The sequence below is a fragment of the Pteropus alecto genome, unplaced genomic scaffold (genome assembly GCF_000325575.1).
Source record: "Pteropus alecto unplaced genomic scaffold, ASM32557v1 scaffold50, whole genome shotgun sequence".
In the NCBI taxonomy this organism is placed as follows: domain Eukaryota; kingdom Metazoa; phylum Chordata; class Mammalia; order Chiroptera; family Pteropodidae; genus Pteropus; species Pteropus alecto.
The window spans coordinates 2,083,583-2,092,129 of record NW_006431918.1 but is presented as its reverse complement, the minus strand read 5'-3'; the positions used below and the strand labels follow the sequence as shown (position 1 = coordinate 2,092,129).

The 8,547-nt window shown below is 40.2% G+C and overlaps 1 non-coding gene across 1 annotated transcript; it reads left to right on the top strand.

The window, feature by feature from the left end:
• The first annotated feature begins 1,519 nt into the window (after nucleotides 1-1,519).
• On the top strand, nucleotides 1,520-1,638 carry LOC112475095. Its single transcript, XR_003044580.1, has one exon. It is a non-coding gene; the product is annotated as a 5S ribosomal RNA (ribosomal RNA).
• Nucleotides 1,639-8,547: the final 6,909 nt, after the last annotated feature.

Below are 8,547 nucleotides of genomic sequence, written 5' to 3'. Positions count from 1 at the left end.
AGATAATTATACATGTTTCCTTTCCTAATTGTTCTAGTGACAGCTGTTGAACATTTTAGTCCTTTAATCAGTTTTTCTTTCCAAAATGATCAAATGGGAAACTCACATCTAAGTGCTTAAGAAGCCCCAGTGCAGACTGACATGCTAGTCCTTCTGAATCCTGGGGAAATCCATAAAGAAAAGACACTGAGATGTCAGGTACCTTTCCTTAACGTCAGATCTGATAGAGTTAGGAGAAAACACGTACATATTCAGTCTTCGTATGCTAGGGGAGAGGCTTGCCACAAACTACATGTCCATTTTCATTCCCTCCACTTTCAACTTCTTCCCACTGCTGATTATAAAAATGCTGGGTCTGTCTTCATAGATACATTCTCCACTGCTAAGACATGACTAGTTTACCATTTATGCCCAATTGCTATGCAGCACAATAACAATTATACCCATCATTAAATGTGTGTCAGATGAACTTCGCTATATATTTTATTTAAACACCGAACTCTGTTTGGATGAGCATAGTCTTCATATTTGTAGATCATGTCACATAGATATTTGATGACAGCAAAAAAAGAATTAGAACATTTGTATGCAAAAGAGAAGGTGTCATTGAGTCAGTAAGAATTTCTATGCATGAGTGATTGTCCATGCCCAATCAAAGAAGCAAACAAAAAGCAGAGCTGCAGGGTGTTTTCAAAGAGGTCAAATCAAGACTATCAATTAAATAAACTTCAAAAAATTGTTCAGCTTGCAGGTTTCATTTATTGTTAATTATACACAGATGAAAAAACCTTAAACAGTTCAAGTCAATCAATTTCTGCAGCTAATCACAATTATAGGAAGATTATACACATTCTGTTTTCTCTCTTTCACGTAAAAGGTTAGTACATTACGTAACTTTATAGCATTACATACTGAATCACCAACGACTACCGAGAATATTTGTTCATTTTTTTCTTTTCATTTTTGGTTAAATTAAATGTAAATCTACTCATCCTTCAGGGGCACCCAGTGACTTAAGATGCCAAAGGCAGAAAAGAATTCAGCAGCAGTTTATGTGACAAGAGTTGGTGATTAAACCCAAGAGTGGTGAGTTATTAGTCTATGATAATCTCTATAGTATGGACAGGTTTTGATTAAACTGTGTACTTTGGAAAGTCTGGGGTGAAGGGAGCTTCTATCTCATATTACCTTTTCAAAAAATAAGTAATATAGAGAAGTTCACCGTAATACTTCTGTTGACTATTCCAAATCATGAAATTACCAATCTTACTTTATGTAAATAATAAATGTACTACAATCTAGTATGAACTTCTACATTTATTACTCTAAGAATTGCAGCGCACGAGAAAAGTCCACAGGAAAAAGAAAACAATACCCTAGTGGGGGTGAGGGAGAAAAACATTTGAAAATAAAAAGAAAAACATGATCTTTTTAAAATAGTATGTGTTCTGCTAGCATGCTTAATCTACCACATAAACCTGTGATTTGCTGAAAACTTTTTAAATGAAAGTTCAGATGAGTCTATGGCCGTACTACCCTGAACAAGCACGATCCCATCTGATCTCGGAAGCTAAGCAGGGTCGGGCCTGGTTAGTACTTGGATGGGAGACCACCTAGGAAGACCAGGTGCTGTAGACATAAAAAAAAAAAATAAAAAATAAGGGATTGTAAGATGACAAGGTCCTTGCAATCTGTGAGGTCAACCAAGGGTTGCCTCGCCTAAAAAAAAAGAAGGAGAAGGTTCAGATGGGAGATATGGCACCAAACAAAGAAGGAACCTCTTAAGGTATGAGGAGAATGTCACCACCAAGAACACAGCTCTGGTTCTGTAATAAAGGACATTGCAAAGGGTTGAGCAGAATCCCACATTAGGATCTACTAAGGACTCTTATGTGCCTAATTCAAAAACCATCTCCAATCCCCTTCTCCATTCTCTGTCACCTCCCGTAGGGGGTGGACAATCTATAGCTCATTGTTTTTTCCCAGCTGGATCAGCCGTCTAACTTAGTCCTGGCCAGTGAAATGTAAGGGAAAGTAAAGGAAGCTGGGAAACTCATAAAGAAGGTTTCTCTCTCCCGGCTAAGAGAGATGGAAGTGAGGAGTAAGACTACCTGCCTGTGAACCCGAATGCATGAGCAAAGGCTGCTGGGAGCTGCGTCAGTCCTCTGACAGCCATGAGACGCACAGACACCAACCCAACATGCCGACTTTGTGCGCCACTGAGCAAACGTCGCCATCCACCCACGTCTGGACTTGCTATGTGAGAAAAACCATCTCCTCCTGTTTAAACAATCAGTCAGACAGCCTGTTGTTCAGAGCACAATGCATTCTAAATAGGTAGTGAATTATTGGAGATACTTACGAATAAGAGGGAAAAGACAAATTGGATGGTCACCAGAGGTGACAGCAGAGCCAAGGTTTTTGCTTTGTTTACTCTGATGTGTTTTGTTTCCCGGGGAAAAGTGTCAGTGAGTGCATGCGGGTTGTGGAGCCCCACCCTTCTGAGTAGTTGGGCAAACTGTGGTAGATTTCATTATATTCTGACACACTAAGAGGGGACCTGACAGCTCAAGGGTAATTAGTACTAATTAACCTGCTTCATCTTGCTCCTGGGCTTGCAATGGCACAAGGACTGAGCAGCAGCTAGAGGGGCTCTGGCTTGACAGCTACTGTGTGTCCAGAAGTTACGAGGACAGAGTTACTTCCTGTGGCCATCCACAAGCAAAAGGATACAAATCTCCTCAAATCTCCTCTGGCTCTGCGAGTGGCAAAAGGTGAACGTTTCCTTTACTGAAATATGAGTGGTTTAGGCAGGTGTGAAAGAACACAGCCCCAGCAGTGCAAACCCCATAAACAAGGGAGTATTTGTGAGAAAGTAAACTTAACCTTTAAAAGAATATGGAATATTTACCCAATCAAATGACTCTTTTTCTTTGCAAAACAAATCACCATTGAAATCTTTTAAACATTAAATCTCCTTGACAACAAAAGAAGAATTTTAAAATTCTTAACCTAAACTGATAAGGTTAATTGGAGATGAGAAAAAGAACGTGAGAAAGTGAGGCAATATTGATGGATTCGTTTACTCGGGAAATATCAATTGGCTGTCTACCATCTAGACTTATACTGTCCAGATCCAGTGCCTGCCCTGCAAGCGCATGCAGTCAACTGTGGGAGAGAAACGTCTAACAAATAAGGGACCATAATATATAAATTATACATTATTTTCCTGTATATTTATTTTTCCAAAGGAAAGGAACAGGTTGCTAAGAAAGAAAAATAAAAGAGGACCCTAATTTAGAGGTCTAAATTTAGAGGTCTCCTTACAGAAAAAGTGGCATTGAACTCAGACCTAAAAAATGATTTGGTGTTAGTCAAAGAGTGGGCCAGCGTTCCAGGGGGGGAATACTCAACTTTGCAGGAATACTTAGACTGCAAAAACACATAATTGAACCTGAAGTATATCAAACTTGACGTTAAGAAGAAGTCAGAAAACCTAAACTAGCTTCTACGTGAATTCGACATGCCCTGGCCCTCGTCAGTACAAGTTCAAAACTTTGACCGTACCTCTAGTCTTTGGCCGTCTGCACCTTCTCCCTCCCCCATGAATCCCAAGGAGTTCATCTTCTTTAAGCTAAAGACAGTATGTGAGTGACAAGTAGGCCCCTCAATAATTGTGAGCATTTGAGAAGTGGCCCCTACTATTTGCCCTAAACTTTCTACGGAAGTTATTCTTTTTGACACTTCTCTCGCATGGAAAAAAAATAAAGAGGATAGAAGAGAAATTAACTCCTTTGAATCTGAGGCACAAAGATTACTCATTTAACTACTTATTTGGAAAATTACCAATTTTAACCTCAATACGAGCTTTGGATCCTTAAGCTTTGGATCTTAAAATAAATAGAAAGCCTCCGATATATTAGCATTATTAATTCAGCTCTAGAGAATGCAACATGTGCACGTATGTGTGTGCTTCCTCTCTTCTTCTCTGTCTTTCCCAATCTCTCTCTCTTACACACACACACACACACACACACACACACACGCGCATGCACATACACACACACACAGAGACTACAATAAACATAGAGAAAATATTCTGTATAAGTATAGCCCTAATCTTATTTTAGACACCCCCAAGAAGAGAATTTCTGCAACCTTCCCAAATACTTCTTTTCAATGTTATAAATAGTCCAGAATTTTTCACGAAACCTAGAGATTTTTTTGTTTATTTCTTCTAATCAAATGACCAGATTTATCAGTCCTATACATATTTGGGGACAAAATGTTGCAGTTTAATTTGAAAAGTGTAAAGTTGTCATTTCTCCCCAAACATTTAATTATCATATTTGTTATCGTATTTGTTGTTTATACGGCACCATGACAGTATAAGGTTCTTTATGGTAAATAGAACACAAAAGAAAACAAAAACGAACAAAAAGCCCCTTGCCGTAAAGGAGTTATCAGCAAGTGTCTCCTGATCACCACCCCAAGTTATCAATTAGATTTGCTGAATGGTTAAGATGATAAAGCACCAGGGCGCTTAATTTATTCTGTTCCATTAATTTTCTTCTATAATGTCAGAGAAAACAGAACAAGAACTGAGCATGAGAAATAACATGCCCAGGAAAAAGAATGTTAGTGTTTGCATCTAGATTGCGTAAATGCTCTTAAAGAAAAATTGGCTTCCTAGGAAGGGGTGACATTCCAAGACACTGAAATGCCCTGTGCTGTGGTTTCTACCCTGATATTAATGTGCATTCAAGGCCATATCACAAGAGAGAAAGGGGATGGGGGAGGTCAAGGTTAATTCCACACCAGCATACCTTGTTTGTAATTCTGGCATGCTCCCAGACCCTACCATCCTTCCAGACCCTACCATCCTTAGCAGAAACATGGACTTGGGTTTAGGATGCATCGAGATGGAGCAGCAAAGAGCCAAGACTGGAGTTTTCCATCTTGATAGCGGGTTCACTGGAAAGAATCAGAAACACATTTTAAAGTGAGAGTTGTTATTTTCCTTTTCGTAGGATTGTGTACAACAATCCTAAGAAATCCAGGATGCTACCACTTTTGAGATATTCTTGGTTCCATATGTAACTATAGATTGTTACTGATGATATTATAGAATTAAACTTTTTACATCTTGAATTTTTTATTGATCCTTGACTTAAAAGGAGCAGACATGAGTGTGTTTAGCAAAGAACACTCGAAAGATCTAAAAGCTTTGAGCTAGCTACATAAAATGTTGAGAATGAAAGGCACTGAATGAACAATTTTGCTTGTTATCGAGATAAAAGATGAAGAAATATAAATGAGATTCCTTATGATCTAAAAATATAACTCATAGTCTTGAGTGTGGTGAAGGTTCTTTTTCATCATATTTTTAACTGCTTGGTGCTTTACTGTTAAATTGAGTTCTTAAATTATAGTTTGCTTATAAGTAGACAAAATAGTACTGCCAGAGACTGGATGGGAAAATTTGTCTTATCCTGAGGTTTAGTGTTTCAAAGCTCGTTTTTGCAATGGGCCAAGCCATGGACTCAAATTTTGCTTTTCTCGGTAATATGTCTGACGTGCTAAGTCAAAGCTTGGACGCCTTTGCTTTAGCTCTCAGTTGATTCTGAGTTCAAGTGGGAAACAGAGTTGCGCTCTATTAGGCTCCCATAAACCCCCCCAGTGATTCACTCAGAAGGATTTTAGAAATAATGTAGAATCTGAACTTTTCCTTGGATTTTATGACCACCGATGACGCTCTGTCACTCTATTTTCGTTTCTCACCATTTTCCACTATCTGAAACCTTGTTAATTTATCATTAACTTGATAATTATCTCTTTCCTCTCACTAGAATCTAAGACCCAAGACAGCAAAGACCTTCTTTGTTCATTTTTGGCTATGTTGTCCCCAGCCAGAGAACAGTGCCCAGCTAAATAATAGGAGCTCAGGGCATGTGTGCTGGATGCAGAGATGAAGCCGTTTCCCAGGGCTGCACAACTCAGCCCTTGACTCCAGCCAGACTACCTGTATCGCCTGAAGACGCTGAAGTTTTCATCCCTACCTTCAGTCTTCTGTCCGTTCCCTTCTCTCAGTTTGATTTCCACCACTTGAGGACTTCTGAAACAATCAATTTCTGAAACAATCAGCTTAACCTGGATCTTTCGCCCCTGGGCTGGCTTCCATCATCCGGCAGAAAATTCTGAGCAGAAGGTGATTGAAAAGGACGTGCGGCAAGAGTTGCCTCCTGCTAAAGCTGCCATTCGAGAGTTATTGCTTATAACTGCTCCACGTGGGGGTACAAAGGTGTTTTTCGTTTGTTTGTTTTTTCTCATATAGAGTCCTAGGTAGCCCCTGAGACAACTCAGATTGCAGATTCCGGGCAGAAAATGCTATCCTTTGCGGACTTGTAGTCCCTTCTGAATTGACTGCTGGATCTCTCTGGCCCAGGTTCGTCTCTCTTGAGTGAGACATCGCTATGGCAAGAAGGTAGAAAAGTCAGCCACCAACATTCTCCAGTTTCTCTTCCAATTCCCCCTCAACCCCATGGCTTCTGTCAGCTTATCATCTGCCTTTCAAGATACAATAGGGACCGCTGAATCAAATAAGGGTCATGATCTTTCTTGGAGAAAGTGGCGTTAATGAAAGTGGAAAAAAGACTAGGTGTTAGTCAAAGGAAGAATGAGGCAATGATGTCCGATTTCTTGCCCTCTACCACGTAACCACCTCCTGCATGTTGGTAGCACATGCTCTGGTTCCAACTCACTTATGATTCCAGAGTTAAGATCAGTTGCAAGTAACAGAAAACCTCGAAAATAACGGTGACTTAACAAAATAGAGATGTGTTTGTCTCTTAAGGAAAGGAGGTGGGATGAGGGCTGGTGTGGCACCCTATGATGTTGACACTTGGACTTCTGTCTCATGGCTCTGTTGTGCTTAGTCCCAACCTCGTGTTCTAGTATGGTGTCATCTGCAGGACAGACCGCAGGATGGAGGAGGGGACAAATAAGAAGAGGCCCAAACAGTACATGCTGACTGTCTCTTAAAGAAGGGAACTAGAAGTTGTCCAGACACTTCCATGTACGTCTTTGTGCCCAAAATTTGGTCAGGTGGACACTGTTCCTCAGTTTTCTCTTCTGTCAAATGGAGTAAACAATACCTATCCTGGAGGATTGTTGTGGGGAATGTTTGAAATGTTTTTACAGTACTCAGTGCTTGACTCGTTTTGCTTATCTGTGTATTTGCACTTTTTACGATAAAGATACAGCATGTGTACAAAGAAAATGAATAAGCACATAATAAAAAATTTCAATGATGTGTGAACCTAGATGCATAGAAACAATGGACAGAGCTTGCTTAAGGCAAAGATAAACCTTTTACTGCAAAGCTATGTGCCTGGGGTGGGCCTAGTCACCCTGACCAGCCCAGTTAGGAATTTACGATCAGATCACCCTGTGAGATTACTTTCCATAGAACCCCTTTTTTCATCTACATACGTTATCCTAGATGCATAAGAACAATGGGCAGGACCCACTTAAGGTAAACATTGGCCTTTACTAAGGAAGCTATAGGCCTCTGGGACCTGACTACCTGCCATGACCTGCCCAGTTAGGAATTTGTAATCAAACTATCTTGTGTGGTTACTTTCAGTCACTGGGCTTGTCAGGCCTGCCAGGTGGCCCCACTGAGCTTGTCAAGTTTACTCTATAACTCTTTTTTCATTCACAGAAGGATAACATCTCCCAAGAGGCATCTTTGTTAGTCAAAAGAGCACTGATGGCATAAGAAGATCTAGAGTCGAGTCCTGGTTCTGCTACTTGGGTGGGCTGGAGGGAAGGTGGAGTCCTCCTCTTAAAAGCTTCCCTTCCACAAGCCAGTCTTGCAGCCTCGTACTGGAGGCTCCTTCTCCTTGCGTCTTAAACAGATCATGCACATACTTATCACAACGTTTACACAACTATATCAAAATCACATGTCTGTATTTTTATCTTCTCCAGGAAACTGTTGCTTTCTTGATGGTTCATATCTCATTCTTCTTTGTCTTTCTCAGCTTCTAGCACAAGTGCGTGGTTCATACTATACATTAATGAATGCGATGGACTGAAAATCAGCCTCGATGTTCTGTATCTTAGAAACAAACGTATCAGACTGGGTAGAGGGAGCCAAAGTGAAGATATTTCTGTCCTTTTGACGCCCCCACTCAACCATCGGGCTCTAGCAAGAGTGAATGTTTGATGATTCTCTGGAATACCCTGAAGCCAGTTGACACGTGAGGTGATTTGCCATCTCTTTCCTATGGCCATTCCCAAAATGAGATTACTTACTGACTGTTTTAATATCCCTGTATGGAAGCTTACCCCAAACTCCCACTACCACGGATATACAAATGTGGAAATCAAAATAAACGTATGACTTTCTCTTGGGAAAAAAAATTAGAGTCGTTTTTTACTGTCTTGGTGGTAATAGACTGTCTTTTACAGAGGAAAAAATAACCCTTATAGATTTCACTTTCCTAAGCAGATTGGGAGTTATATCACAATAATAGAAATAAC